Consider the following 15,362-nt stretch of genomic DNA (forward strand, 5'->3'; position numbering starts at 1 on the left):
GGGAATTAAACTTTTATCATGGATCCAAACACCTCACTCAGGATTAAAGTTTAGCAACTAAACTTTTGTTAAGGCAAATGCATAGTAGACGTTGCAGCGCTACTCCGTACATGATTACGGCTCGTTGCTCTTTCATTGGCACCTTATGGTTCCAAAATCAGTAAAACCAACTCTGCAGATATAGTCCCATCAATGTTTAAATATATTCAACTGTACTACCTCAGTCTCTAAAAGATGCCACTATAGGTTGCATTTCGGTTAAAATACTTCACGTTTGATAGTTTTTAATAAATAGTATTCATATTTATGACTCTAAATTATTATTATAAAAATATGTTTCATAATTAATCTAATAATATTTATTTTATATTATAAATATTTATATTTTTTTATATATAATCGGCCAAACTTATGTACTTTTGCGGGCGAAGGGAGTACTACGTAGCACTGACGCCGAGTCACCACCAGGACGTAAACAGCGTCGAGTCACCAACTTTGCAGTGAACCAGAGCCTGATTGACGTACGTCCAAATTCCTATAGCCCCAGCACAGAGAAGAGCAGGCCCTGGCCCGGCTGGCCGACTGGCCGGGTCCCGGAACGGCGGGCCGGCTCGGCAAGGCCACGCCAGTCGCCAGGGACAGGGAGTCCCAGCTCGGAGGGAGAAGCGATCGCTGGCCTCGGCCTTAGCAGCGAGCCCGGCGCTGGTGCGGCGGGTGCCCGTTCATTGATTGCACCCTGCGCCTGCGGCTGCCGTGCGCCGGGCCTCCCCTGTTGCGTTGCCCCCCACGCCCCACGGTGTCGCTAGCGCTGGACGGGTCAGGGTGCCACGCATTTCAGACTTCTGTACGTGTGTCCCCTGCCCTGCTCTGCTGCCCGCGTAGTACGCACCGCCTGCATCTGCAGCGGGGCGTTTCCTTGGATCACGCGCCCCTGACTTACTGCTGGCTGCTTAGTTGGTTTAGTGTGAGAAAAAAATAATATTTTAATTTATAAATCACGATCAGTCCTTGTTTAGTTTCAAATTTTTTTTTCCAAAAAGTGCTACAGTACCTATCACGTCGAATCTTGCGATACGTGCATGGAGCATTAAATGTAGACGAAAAAAAAACTAATTGCACAGTTTTATTGTAAATTGCGATACGAACGTTTTGAGCCTAATTAGTTAATGACTGAACACTAATTGGCAAATAAAAACGAAAGTGCTACAATAACCCAAATTGTAAAATTCTGCCAACTAAACACGCGCTCATATACGATCGTTTACGGCCCACTCAACATCTATCTATCCCCTCGCTGCTCTATGATTGAAGTTTGGCTCATTAAACAAGTGGATTGTGTGCTTGTGCAGCGCAACCGTGCAGCATCCAATTAATTACTAGTACTACCATCTTCCGAAAACTTTAGCATACATACTCTCGCTTTTCTGAAAGTAGATGGAGACCATGTAATCGCTAATACCTGTATCCTCCGGCCGTAATGCACTAATGCGGCCTTGTGCACCCTAAACTCTCTTCTACTTAATGAAAATGGTACGCAATTATCTTGCGTATTCGAGAGAAAAAAAAAGAAAGTAGATGGAGTGAAAATTAGCATGGTATCTTCAAAGGAGCGCGAAAACATTGGAATTAGCATCCAATGCCAGGATTAGATATGGGTCCACCGTCCAGGTGTCAATGACACACTGGGACGCTACATATGTCATAAACACTAGCCTTAGATTACTCTTTCATTTCAAATTGTAGTAAGTAGTTTTATTTTTTTATCCTAAGTCAAACATGTCTAGTTTTAACCAAGTTTATAGAAAAAGTATTCCCTTTGTTCTAAATTATAAGATGTTTCGATTTTTCTAGATTCATAGCTTTTGCTATACACTTAGATATACACTATGTCTAGATACATACTAAAAGCATTGCATCAAAAAAAGTCAAAACGTCTTACAATTTGGAATGGAGTGAGTGTAACACCCTCGGTGTTTGGCTTCTACTAATTGCATTTCGTCTCATAAACATGTGCATCATCTATCTCATCATGTCATTTTCCCTGAAACATACATATGAAACATTGTATTGAAACATATGTATGAATTGCTTGTTTTTATTTTCTATATCACATGTGATCAGTAGAAGTGGTATAACAACTTTGTAAAATGGTTGATCATGGTCTAATACACCTTAACTACATTTAGTTTACTTGTTGGAACATTGTTCATGTAGACCAAAATGACCAAAATGTCCTCGAGTGCAAGTTTGACTTAAATTGACCCATGGAGTGTCATCGTTTGACTGATTCAAAAGTCCAACTTAGAAGCTTTGCATGGCTGTGCACTCTTTACCAAAGTTGTAGCTAATTTATCAAGGAACAAAAGTTGTTTTATGACCAACTCTTGAAAATGGCTAGAACATGCTCAAACATGGCCCACAAGTCAGAGGTACATGCTGATTTCTTACTTAGCAAATTTTTCTAAGTCCCAAGCAGATTTCAGTTTCATGAGCCGATGTTTGGAGCACTGTATCTCACTAACCAAGCCAAACTAGTTCAAGCTCCAATTAGCAAACTTATAGTACTCATGTAGGTCTCCAACTTTGCTAACTACGCCTTAATCTGGATCACCACGGATTAGGAGTTAATGATCGTCAAACATGCTCTGTCAGTCGGTTCGGTTAGTTACTGAAACGAAGAATTCAGACTCTACAGTGCCTTGCCGTTTCAGAAGTCGACGGCCGCGTGGCGCCGCGCGTCGACGGCCGACTGACCGCCCAGGCCACGCGCCGTGGCTGGCCTGAACCCGCTGCCGATGTTCTCCACTTGAAGCCGCATCCTCCTGCCGCTCCATTCACTCTTGTTCCCTCCTCCTTCGTCTACTCCACTCAGCCGAAGCAGCAGCAGCGGAGCTATCGCTCCGCCATTACTCGCCGTCGCGTAGCCCCTCCGCCGGTCCGTCCCGGAGAAATTGCTCGCGCACATAGAAGCGTCCCGCACTGCTCTACTCGCTCGAGCTCTCCGCAGTTGTGTCCGTGGCTAGGTGAGAGTCCTATGGCCATTTCTGCGACGCCGTCATGTCCGGCGCCTCGTCGGAGTGCGAGCTCGCCGTGGCCCGAGCTGATCAGCGGCCCTCCATGCCCCCTTTGCTCTGCATTGTCTTCCCCGCACCTCGTAGTGTCTCTAATCCTACCCCATCCAACCGTTACAGCCCGGAGGTCACCGGCGGGTGAGCCTCGCCGGAGTAAACTCCGCCGTCGCACGGGCCTCTCCGTGGCTAGGCTTCCCGAGCTCACCCCCTAACCCTATCTTAGCACTAGTACTGTCGCCTGAGCTTCGTGGTGCCGTAGAACCGTTCACCTGGGCCAGCCGTGGCCGGAGCCGGCCGGCGCACCGCCGTGTTGCGCCACCGAGCCGCCATGGCCGGCGATGAACCATTTCCAGTGCACCTCTACCCTAACCTTGAACCTCTATCGGTGCGGGATGGTGTGGTGAACACCAAGGTGGGGTTAGTTTTGCCGGCAGCTTCGCCGTCGGCGAGCTATCGTCATCTCACCGTCGACCCTCGCCGTGCTCTGTTTTTGTGTCCATGACATGTGGGCCCTTCTGTTCGGTGGGTCCCGGGTATCAGTGACAGTAAAGAAAGAAGCTAGTTCATTTTCTTCAGTTTTGAATCCAGTTTTGTAAATTTGATAACTCAAGTTTGGTAGATCCAAATGTTATGGTTTCAATTTTGTTGAGTTCCTGGTCATGTCTAGTATTTAACAAAAATATTATATGGGCACTTGTTTTAGAAATTTTTGATGATTTAAATAGGACTTTGAAATGTGTTTTTAGAAGCATGCAAACTTGTTTGAATTTTATCTTGAGTTTCTATGGTCCAAAAATTATGAAATTTTATGGGCAGTCTGTTATTGCTTATGTGAAGCTCTGGTAAAAATTTTAGAGCTAGTGCATGTGTAGTTTTTAAGTTATAGAATTTCCTTTTATTAATAGGTGGATCTTGTGTGAATTTTCATAATTTTTCTATAGATCCAGTGAAGGTGAAATTTTATGGGTACTATTATTATGCTATAATTATGCTAGGAAAAAGGTGAAATCTGTTGCTTGACACTTTTCATTAGGATTTCTTAATTATGCCATTTTAAGCCAGTATGCCTTATTATTTTTGTGTAGACTGTTATACTTACTCAATGGCTTTGAAATTTTTATGGTAGTCTATGTGAAGCATGAGATAGCTACTTTAATTTTTGTAGATTTTTATGAATAGTTTTAATATATATTGCTTAAATCACCTAATTAACTAAATAAATTGGAAAAGGATATTAAATAATTTATTTAGAAGTTAGCACTATACTTTCTGATGTTTCTTAGGTATGAAAACAAGTTGGTAAACTTTGTTTGGTCAAATTGGGCTTTTGCATCATCATTAAATAATTAAGTTAGTAAACCTGTCAATTCTGGACAGATTCTAGATTCTCTGGAATTGGAGTTGGTCAACTTCAGAATCATGCTTTGATGTTTACAAATAAATTGTAGAGAATTTCATAAGCTTTCCAGAATGTCCTCTTGCAAGTCATTTGGAGTTATAGAACTCTGATTATGATAGAATTAAGTTACTACTTGTTGCATATGAAGCTTTAACTGTTATTTTAAGTATGTCTTTACTATTCTAAGTTCATGGTACTGTTCCTAGGTGTTAGGCCCTTAACTGAAGATGAGCATCTTTATCTTAGGTTATGCAAGTTAGGTAAGTTAATCTTGTTCTTTCAGTTAAGTTAGAAATATGCTTAAAGTGATTTGAATAGGGCTAGTCTTACTCGGTAAACGAGTGTCCAGTAATGCGTTCGTAAACACTTACTATGATCCATTCATCATGAGCATCATGTCATACCTTATGCATCCATGGTATTTATCTTTTGCATCGGCATGCAATAGGTGTACCGGAAGGAGTGACCCTGCTGGAATTCGAGGAACCGAACGAGCAGCAGCAGCCGACACCGGAGATTCAGGAGGAGCAGCCTTCAGGAGAAGTGCCAGACGAGGTCGCCGTTGAGTGCCCTGACCACCGTCCTTGCAACTTTGTGAAAGGCAAGCCCCGGAGCATATTAAGCCTCCTATTTTCCGAACTGCAGTTACAGTATTATTATTACATATATTGTTGCATTAAGTTTAGGTGTTGGATGCAAACACTTGCTGCATTGGTTACCTATTCCTTGTCCAGATATTGTTACCCTGAATCCTATGTAGCTCAGGCTCGAGTAGTGCTTAGCCCTGCTTTAACGCGGTAGAAGTCGGGTGATTTCCTGTCACCTGCGAGATATAGGAAGATACATGTGGCACGGTTGGCTATATTTGCTATCGTGGAAAAGAACCAGTCTTAATTTGAAATGAAGACCGGACGGAGGCTTGCCGGTTTGCAGTGACTCCGTCTGTGTCGATTAAGGACTGGATCTTGGAGCCTTTCCTGTTCATGTTGAACGCATGCCTCTCTCTTAGTTGGCCGTGTCCGATGACCGACCGCGAAGCCGAGTAGCTCACCTCAGGCCGGGAGTCGATAAGTATAAAGTGCGCCTCGGAAGGGAGCCGTAGGCGTGAGTCCAAGGGCAGGTGATTTAAAAGTCCTGGTCGTCCTGGCAGAAGGGTAATCCCTGAGAGCGCTGGCGCTGATCGAACCCGTGAATTTGGTTCCTGAGATGTTCCAAAGGTGACCCACGGCTACCCTTGCAAAGTATGCCAGGGTGAGAGTTAGGAATACCCCCTCAGCTGAGTTGTAATTCGATTCGAATCGCCGTCTCTCCCGGTTAGTGAGAACTTGACGGGCTTATCTCCAATATAGATACACTAAATAACTTAATGGTTCGGAAATGATGATATGATGATGACAGCCTTATTATACCTGCTATGGTTAATATTGTTTGCTCCTAATAAGTGAGTGCTCTAGTACAGGTGCTAATCTAGCGGACAGGTAAATAATGATAAGCTTGATGCTAAGTTTAAATTGGTTACTATAATCTTAAGCTCTTTTATGCAACTGTGTCAAGCTAGCCCACCTGAAAAGCCTTGCATGATCCTTGGTGTCTTTTATTCTGATTTTTGTCGGGTAAGTCTAGCTGAGTACCTTCTCGTACTCAGGGTTTATTTCCCACCTGTTGCAGATGACCAGTTCTACTTTGGTTGCTGCAAGTACTGCCTTCTCCCTACTGGGGATGAAGACTAGACCGTTGGGCACGGTCTCTACTAGTTCTCATACCTGTTAATGCTTTTGTGGGACATGACTCTGATCTTGGCAATGTATTTGAAAACTATGATGTTTTGTACTAAACTATGTTGCTTCCGCACACTCAAACTTGGTTTGTAATATTTATTTGAACTCTGATGGATGTAATCCGAATGCTACTTATGAAATGATGTAACGGATGATGTGTTGTGTTGAATCACTACGATCTTGGTTTGTATGTCGAGAGTTGGTTGAAATCCTTCGTGATTTCCGGACTACCGGGATTATGGGAGCCTAAGTACAGGAATTTGATCGCTTCGGTGATTGTTTTTGTACTTGCGTTCTTATGATTTGGTCGGTTCTGTTACAGCTGGTATCAGAGCAAGATTTGACACTAAACACGTCATTTGGGTATTTAAAACAAAAGTATTTGTAAAAATCCTAAATTAAATACTAAGTATTGCCAGTGGTCATATCCCTTATGCCCGAATAAGGACTCTTAGGTGGCTTATTAAAGTACTAACTTGGGGGTTCCTGCTTGTTTCTGTTTCGTCGTCCATACGGCGTGCTATTGTATGGATGCCATCCGCTTGGGTGGTAATGTATGGATCAAAATACCTCTACGCTCTGGTAAGTGTGAGTTGTGAGAGCATGACCGTCCAACCGTCGGTCTAGGGGAGAGTAGTTGTGGTTGCTCGCATACTTACATGTTGATCATGTATCTATGAGAGTACTTAATTGTGGGTATCTCTGACGGGTAGCTGTGATACTAGAGTATATGCATTAGGGGATGTATGTATGAAAGTATTTAGTGTACTGCTTGCTTTTATACTTTTTGGGAAATTATTGGGCTGAAATGAAATCTTCTGCAGGTACACTAACAACGTATCGTTGTAGATCGACTAGCTACCGTATACGAGAGAACGTATGTATGCCACCGTATATTTCGCTAGCCTTTAAATTTTTCTAGGTTTGTGAGGACGTATGGATCGTGCATGCATCATGTTCAAGCATACATTGCATTTCTTGCATTACTCCCTCCTTTAAAATTGATGGTCCTGAATAATTAAATTTCGTATCCCTTAAATGATTCTTCCCTTACGTTGTAACTTTTTGCTACAGATGGCGCGCACGAAACGCACTGCTCGCAAGTCCGCGGGAGGTAGGACGCCTCGTCACCGTTTAGCTCCTCGTGAGCCCCGTCCTGAGCCTACTGAGGTGGAAAGGCTGAGGGCAGAGCTGGCTCAGGTGACTGCTGAAAGGACTGCAGTTCAGCAGCGTTTGGAGCAAGTCACGCAAGAAAGGGACCAAGAGACCCTAGAGGTTCAGAGGTTGACAGTTGCTCACCGCAACTGTGAGCGTATGTTGGTTCACATGCTGAACCAACGGAATGAAGCCTGGCACGAGGAGAATGTGTTGAGAGCGAGGCAGGTTGAGCTAGAGCAGCAGTTGGCGGCTGCAGAAGAGTATAATGACAATCTCCATGAGGAGGTTCACCTACTGCACAACCAACTTCACCCTATCCTGCCACCTGATGATGAAAATGAGATGGGTTCTGGTGTCATCATGGCTAAAGGTGATGATGACATGGAAGTCAATGGACCTGAGGACGCTCCACCTGATGAGGAGGAAGATGAGGAGTTAGAGCCTCCTAGTGATGAAGATGGAGGAGAAATCTTCGACACCGACTCCGAGGACGATGCGTAGTTTAGCTTACTACTTAGCTAATGCGCTAGATCTAGTCTTTTGTTGATCCTCATGCATGGACGAGTAGCAAGTTAATCGTTGGGATGTAATATCGAACCCTATGTGACCTTTGATGTAAGTTGAAACCACTATGGCTTGGGTGTAACCTATCGAACGTATTATGCTCCACGTATGTGAGCTTTTGATGAATTTCGCCTTTGCGGTCTATGGATCTCGTTGTTGGTTAAGTTCATCGCATTAATGTGTCAATTGATGCACTTGATGAGTTGTGTGATTGTGATGGATGATTGTGCCTCTGTTGATAGTACGAATTCATTTTCTCCATTGGAGTCAGTTCGGCATAATTATACATTTCATCTACAAAATTTCCACATCGTCAGTGCTCATTGGCTATACATTTTGCAGATGGCTTACAATCTTCGTCGCGGTCGTAACCTTGGAGATGAGGAGCAAACACCTCCTCCACCACCGCCTACACCAGCTGAGCTAATGCAGACTGTTGTGGAAAGTCAGCGCATGCTAGCTGAGGCTATGCGCCAGATGGCTAACCGTGAGGATCGGCATGTCCGCCAGGGACCCGAGCCGAACCAGTATAGCACTTTTAAGGACTTCATGGACACAAAGCCTCCTGTCTTTCGTGAGGCAGAAGAACCCTTACAAGCAGATGAATGGTTGAGCACGATAGAGCAAAGATTTGGATTGCTCCGTTTGACCGAAAGCATGAAGGCTACGTATGCAGGACACCAGCTCCAAGGCCCTGCAGGTATTTGGTGGACCCATCACAGGACCACCTTCCCTGCTAACGTTGAGATCGTCTGGAACCAGTTCCAGGCAGCCTTCAGGGGACACTTTATCCCTCCTGGTCTCATGGCCATCAAGCATACTGAGTTTATGAAGCTCACCCAAGGCAATAAGAGTCTCAATGAGTACCTCCAGGCATTCAACAACCTAGCAAGATATGCTCCTGAGTTCGTCGATACTGACGCCAAAAGAATAGCTAGCTTCAAGAGGGGACTTTCCCCAAAACTAATGAAGTCAATGGGCAACTGCAAGTGTGTCACCTTCAATGAATTTATCAGTGACACTCTGACCCAGGAGAACAATGACAAGATTTATGCTGCTTCCAAGAACCGGAAAAGGAACTTTGAGGCTGGTGCTTCCCAGTCCAAGGCTCCAATGGTATCTAAGGCCCCGTACCGTCCACCCAATGCTAATATCCGGTACCCGCCCACCGCAGAAGAAGAACCAAGCTAAAACCGGTTTCCGCAAGGGGTATACCATTTCCTTGCCGAAGAATACATCTGGGCAGAGTAGCTCCAATGTTCCACCATCAAACAGGCCATGCTGGAACTGTAACCAACCTGGTCATTGGGCAAACAGATGTCCCCATCCTCCCAAGAATGCTCAAGGAAACGTCCATCAGGGGCGTGTTCACTATACTACAGTGGAGGAAATTCCTGCTGGTGAAGTGGTCACCGCTGGTAAGTTTCTTGTTAATGATCACCCTGCAGTTGTGCTCTTTGATTCGGGTGCTTCGCACTCCTTTGTGAGTTCTACTTTTGCATCTGAACATAATATGAATGTGATTACAATTGTCAAGGGTGGGTATTGTATTAGTGCTGCTGGAAATAATATCCTGACTAACCAAGTAGTTAAAGATGTAAAGCTTGAGATTGGGGATCGAGAGTTCCGTACGGATCTTGTGGTTCTACCAGGGGTAGGAATTGATATAATCCTAGGAATGAAGTGGATGAGCGGGAATGGAGTGTTGATCGACACGTCAACCCGTGTAGTAATGTTGAGGGATCCTGTGGATAAGAAAGGTTTTCTCGTGCAGTTACCTCGTGATATCTCGATACACAATACAGCCAATGCTACCTTAGCCAAAGCCATTAAGGATCTACCGGTTGTCTGTGAGTTTCCAGATGTCTTTCTTGATGACTTGCCTGGATTACCTCCGGACCGTGATGTAGAATTCAAGATAGAACTCATTCCGGGTACGGCTCCTATTTCTCGAAGGCCATATAGAATGCCGCCCAATGAGTTGGCTGAGCTGAAGAGTCAGTTAAATGAGCTTTTGAAGAAAGGATTGATTCAGCCTAGTTCATCTCCTTGGGGTTGTCCAGCTATATTTGTGAAGAAGAAGGACGAGTCTCTACGCATGTGCGTGGATTATCATCCCCTAAACGCTGTTACTATTAAGAACAAGTACCCTCTTCCTCGCATCGATATTCTGTTTGATCAACTCTCCAAAGCTAAGGTATTCTCCAAGATCGATTTGAGGTCTGGCTACCATCAGATCAAAATTCGTCCTGAAGATATACCTAAGACAGCTTTCTCTACTCGTTATGGCTTGTTCGAATACCTCGTCATGTCATTTGGGTTGACAAATGCTCCGGCACACTTTATGTACCTGATGAATTCGGTATTCATGCCGGAATTGGACAAATTTGTCGTTGTGTTCATTGATGATATCTTGGTATATTCTCAGAATGAAGAAGAGCATGCGGAACATCTGAGAATTGTTTTAACTCGGTTACGTGACAACCAGCTTTATGCTAAGTTCAGCAAGTGTGAATTCTGGTTGAACGAGATACCTTTTCTAGGTCATGTGTTATCTGGTGATGGAATTTTGGTTGACCCTACAAAGGTGCAAGAAGTCCTTGAGTGGAAGGCACCTACTACGGTCATAGAAGTCCGAAGCTTTCTGGGTCTGGCTGGCTATTATCGTCGCTTTATCCCGGATTTCTCAAAAATCGCCAAGCCCATGACTCGACTACTGCAAAAAGATGAGAAGTTTGTGTGGACTCCGAAGTGTGAAGAGGCTTTCCACACTTTGCGGACCTTACTAACCTCTGCTCCTGTATTGGCACAACCTGACATCGAGAAGCCTTTTGATGTCTACTATGATGCATGTGGCACCGGTTTGGGGTGTGTTCTTATGCAGGAAGGCCGAGTAATTGCTTATGCTTCGCGCCAGCTTCGAAAGCATGAAGTCAACTATCCTACCCATGACTTAGAACTAGCCGCAGTTGTTCATGCCCTGAAGATTTGGAGACATTACTTGCTGGGTAATGTGTGCAACATCTATACTGACCATAAGAGCCTCAAGTACATCTTTACTCAACCTGAGTTGAACATGCGTCAACGACGATGGTTAGAATTGATCAAGGACTACAACCTTCAAGTGCACTACCATCCTGGTAAGGCAAATGTTGTTGCTGATGCCTTAAGCAGAAAGGCCCATTACAATTCCTTAGTTAGTGAAGACTTTCATCTGTCACACCTCCTTCATCCTGTAGTACTCCACAATATCACTGTGGATTGCTCTCTTAGAAGTCGAATTATCGAACTCCAGAAGACTGATGTGGGTGTGTTTCATATCAAACGGAAAATGAAAGAGAAAGAGACCAAGCACTTTAAAGTCGATGACAAGGGAATTCTCTGGTTTAATGATAGGCTGGTGGTACCCAAAGATAAAGAACTTAGAAATCAAATTATGGAGGAAGCCCATTCTTCAAAATTGTCCATCCATCCTGGTAGCAGTAAAATGTATCAAGATCTCAAGCTGTATTATTGGTGGACCAAGATGAAGAAAGAAATCGCAGCTTATGTGGCAAGGTGTGATAACTGTTGCAGAGTCAAGGCTATTCACATAAGGCCCGGACTATTGCAGCCACTATCTATTCCTGGCTGGAAGTGGGAAGAAATTAGTATGGATTTTATTGTTGGATTACCCACTACAAAAAAGGGTTGTGATTCCATCTGGGTTATCGTAGATCGTCTAACTAAATCTGCTCACTTTATTCCGGTCAAGTCTACCTATCATCCTCACAATTATGCTGAGATTTATTTTCAACAAGTGGTACGTCTCCATGGTGTACCCAAATCCATTGTTTCTGATAGAGGCCCTCAGTTCACGGCTCGCTTTTGGGAGTGCTTACATCAGAATCTTGGCACTCATCTAATCCGCAGTTCTGCCTATCATCCGCAAACATCAGGACAGACTGAGCGTGTTAATCAAATTCTGGAAGACATGCTTAGAGCTTGTCTTATCTCTTGCAAAGGCTCTTGGGAAGACTGGTTACCTCTCGCTGAATTCTCTTATAACAACAGTTATCAAGAAAGTATCAAAATGGCTCCTTTTGAAGCTCTTTATGGCCGCAAGTGTAGAACTCCTTTGAACTGGGTAGAACCCGGGGAAAGAAGATTCTATGGTATTGACTTTGTAAAAGAAGCCGAAGAGCAAGTCCGGACTATACAAAAGAATATGACTGCCGCTCAGGCTAGACAAAAGAGCTATGCTGACAAAAGAAGAAAACCTATTGAGTTTGAAGTAGGTGATCATGTTTATCTAAAGGTATCTCCTATGAAAGGAGTCAAGCGTTTTGGAATTAAAAGGAAGCTTGAGCCTCGATATGTGGGACCTTACCGCATTATCGAGAAAAGTGGAAGAGTAGCCTATAAACTCGATCTACCCCATGAGATGGGAGCTATATTTCCGGTATTCCATGTGTCCCAGCTGAAGAAGTGTCTTCGTATTCCCGAGGAAAGAATAGCAACAAGGAAAGTCAACTTGAAATCTGATCTTTCTTATGAGGAAAAGCCCGTGCAAGTTCTGGATACTCAAGAAAGAGTGACTCGTACACGAGTGGTTAAATTATACAAGGTAGTTTGGAGTAATCATAGTGAACGGGATGCAACCTGGGAGCGGGAAGATTATTTAAAGGAAAACTATCCAGCTTTCTATACTGATTGGTACGCTTTCCAAATCTCGGGACGAGATTTTTCTAAGGGGGGAGGGCTGTAACACCCTCGGTGTTTGGCTTCTACTAATTGCATTTCGTCTCATAAACATGTGCATCATCTATCTCATCATGTCATTTTCCCTGAAACATACATATGAAACATTGTATTGAAACATATGTATGAATTGCTTGTTTTTATTTTCTATATCACATGTGATCAGTAGAAGTGGTATAACAACTTTGTAAAATGGTTGATCATGGTCTAATACACCTTAACTACATTTAGTTTACTTGTTGGAACATTGTTCATGTAGACCAAAATGACCAAAATGTCCTCGAGTGCAAGTTTGACTTAAATTGACCCATGGAGTGTCATCGTTTGACTGATTCAAAAGTCCAACTTAGAAGCTTTGCATGGCTGTGCACTCTTTACCAAAGTTGTAGCTAATTTATCAAGGAACAAAAGTTGTTTTATGACCAACTCTTGAAAATGGCTAGAACATGCTCAAACATGGCCCACAAGTCAGAGGTACATGCTGATTTCTTACTTAGCAAATTTTTCTAAGTCCCAAGCAGATTTCAGTTTCATGAGCCGATGTTTGGAGCACTGTATCTCACTAACCAAGCCAAACTAGTTCAAGCTCCAATTAGCAAACTTATAGTACTCATGTAGGTCTCCAACTTTGCTAACTACGCCTTAATCTGGATCACCACGGATTAGGAGTTAATGATCGTCAAACATGCTCTGTCAGTCGGTTCGGTTAGTTACTGAAACGAAGAATTCAGACTCTACAGTGCCTTGCCGTTTCAGAAGTCGACGGCCGCGTGGCGCCGCGCGTCGACGGCCGACTGACCGCCCAGGCCACGCGCCGTGGCTGGCCTGAACCCGCTGCCGATGTTCTCCACTTGAAGCCACATCCTCCTGCCGCTCCATTCACTCTTGTTCCCTCCTCCTTCGTCTACTCCACTCAGCCGAAGCAGCAGCAGCGGAGCTATCGCTCCGCCATTACTCGCCGTCGCGTAGCCCCTCCGCCGGTCCGTCCCGGAGAAATTGCTCGCGCACATAGAAGCGTCCCGCACTGCTCTACTCGCTCGAGCTCTCCGCAGTTGTGTCCGTGGCTAGGTGAGAGTCCTATGGCCATTTCTGCGATGCCGTCATGTCCGGCGCCTCGTCGGAGTGCGAGCTCGCCGTGGCCCGAGCTGATCAGCGGCCCTCCATGCCCCCTTTGCTCTGCATTGTCTTCCCCGCACCTCGTAGTGTCTCTAATCCTACCCCATCCAACCGTTACAGCCCGGAGGTCACCGGCGGGTGAGCCTCGCCGGAGTAAACTCCGCCGTCGCACGGGCCTCTCCGTGGCTAGGCTTCCCGAGCTCACCCCCTAACCCTATCTTAGCACTAGTACTGTCGCCTGAGCTTCGTGGTGCCGTAGAACCGTTCGCCTGGGCCAGCCGTGGCCGGAGCCGGCCGGCGCACCGCCGTGTTGCGCCACCGAGCCGCCATGGCCGGCGATGAACCATTTCCAGTGCACCTCTACCCTAACCTTGAACCTCTATCGGTGCGGGATGGTGTGGTGAACACCAAGGTGGGGTTAGTTTTTGCCGGCAGCTTCGCCGTCGGCGAGCTATCGTCATCTCACCGTCGACCCTCGCCGTGCTCTGTTTTTGTGTCCATGACATGTGGGCCCTTCTGTTCGGTGGGTCCCGGGTATCAGTGACAGTAAAGAAAGAAGCTAGTTCATTTTCTTCAGTTTTGAATCCAGTTTTGTAAATTTGATAACTCAAGTTTGGTAGATCCAAATGTTATGGTTTCAATTTTGTTGAGTTCCTGGTCATGTCTAGTATTTAACAAAAATATTATATGGGCACTTGTTTTAGAAATTTTTGATGATTTAAATAGGACTTTGAAATGTGTTTTTAGAAGCATGCAAACTTGTTTGAATTTTATCTTGAGTTTCTGTGGTCCAAAAATTATGAAATTTTGTGGGCAGTCTGTTATTGCTTATGTGAAGCTCTGGTAAAAATTTTAGAGCTAGTGCATGTGTAGTTTTTAAGTTATAGAATTTCCTTTTATTAATAGGTGGATCTTGTGTGAATTTTCATAATTTTTCTATAGATCCAGTGAAGGTGAAATTTTATGGGTACTATTATTATGCTATAATTATGCTAGGAAAAAGGTGAAATCTGTTGCTTGACACTTTTCATTAGGATTTCTTAATTATGCCATTTTAAGCCAGTATGCCTTATCATTTTTGTGTAGACTGTTATACTTACTCAATGGCTTTGAAATTTTTATGGTAGTCTATGTGAAGCATGAGATAGCTACTTTAATTTTTGTAGATTTTTATGAATAGTTTTAATATATATTGCTTAAATCACCTAATTAACTAAATAAATTGGAAAAGGATATTAAATAATTTATTTAGAAGTTAGCACTATACTTTCTGATGTTTCTTAGGTATGAAAAACAAGTTGGTAAACTTTGTTTGGTCAAATTGGGCTTTTGCATCATCATTAAATAATTAAGTTAGTAAACCTGTCAATTCTGGACAGATTCTAGATTCTCTGGAATTGGAGTTGGTCAACTTCAGAATCATGCTTTGATGTTTACAAATAAATTGTAGAGAATTTCATAAGCTTTCCAGAATGTCCTCTTGCAAGTCATTTGGAGTTATAGAACTCTGATTATGATAGAATTAAGTTACTACTT

The sequence above is a fragment of the Miscanthus floridulus genome, chromosome 8 (assembly GCF_019320115.1).
Source record: "Miscanthus floridulus cultivar M001 chromosome 8, ASM1932011v1, whole genome shotgun sequence".
Taxonomy (NCBI): domain Eukaryota; kingdom Viridiplantae; phylum Streptophyta; class Magnoliopsida; order Poales; family Poaceae; genus Miscanthus; species Miscanthus floridulus.